Raw genomic sequence first — 1,113 nt, 5'->3', positions numbered from 1 at the left:
GACTTCGATTGCTGTGCGCATTTGGTATGGCCTAAGAACTGGATTTCCTGGCAGTCCGCGCAGCCGCTGCGTGACCAACGTGAGAGCGACGCGGGGCCGGCGGCGACGCGCGCTGCACCTTGCTGCCGTCTGTGGAACTGGCAAAACCAGCTTTCTTTAATTGTGGATTTTATCTGTTTTCGACCATTCTCTTATCGCACAAACACTCCTGAGCTGCGTGTATGGCCTCTCGCACTTACTCTCCTGCCATCTACATAGTCGCAGCAGTTTGCTACTCAACGGCCACGCCCCATTACCCCTCTTCCAAAATACCCTTGGTTCGACATCCACTCGTGCAATTGCGCCGATCAATTGGCTCTCTGCTTGCACACACCGCCCTTTGGCCGTTGCGCCCGCGCCGTACACACGCGCTCCTCCCCCACAGAGTATACTGTTTATAACCCTCTCGACGTCCGCTATCCCCTGTAGCCTACATTTTGCAGCCAAGTCGAGATTGGAAACAGACGAATTAGCGATTTTCATTAGTGCGTCTGCATTACCCACCGTGAGCTTCTGTTTTCGCACCTCCCTCTCACTGACGTAGTTGCAGCGGATCGGTTCTGCTGCGCGCCCGTGAGCTGACTTCACAGCCCACCTTAATGGGACGGTTTTGTTGCACCTCTCCTTCAGGCGCCCCGCGGTAACCCTCCTGACCGTCAGCGGTGCCATTCCCACTGGTTGATTACGCACATGACGCCATATGGGGTGTTAAAAAGCAGCAGAGTGCGTTTGCTAATCACTCCCCTGATGGTTATCTAATTGAGCGAAATTAGTTTTGACATGGGAAGCATGGGTCCGCTATGTCGCGCGACCACCCCGCCCCGCCCGCCCCCAACACCAACAGGCCGCAACTTGCGCCCCCGGTTCGGCGGGTTAGCTGCCCGCTCCGTGCCGCGTTATCGATAAGACCGTACGTGTCTCTGTCGGCCACTATACTCGATGGGACGCTTCTATTGAGATCTAACTTGTTTACCTGCGCGCTTCGTCGAGCATGAACACCCTCGCTGGACAGAGCAGTATTGCAATGCTCTGAGACGCACCAGGTAAGAGTTTACCAGATTTTCTGCGTCTGAC

Source organism: Coturnix japonica, chromosome 22 (assembly GCF_001577835.2).
Source record: "Coturnix japonica isolate 7356 chromosome 22, Coturnix japonica 2.1, whole genome shotgun sequence".
NCBI lineage: Eukaryota > Metazoa > Chordata > Aves > Galliformes > Phasianidae > Coturnix > Coturnix japonica.
The sequence above is the reverse complement of the archived record's forward strand: the minus strand, read 5'-3'. Positions refer to the sequence as shown.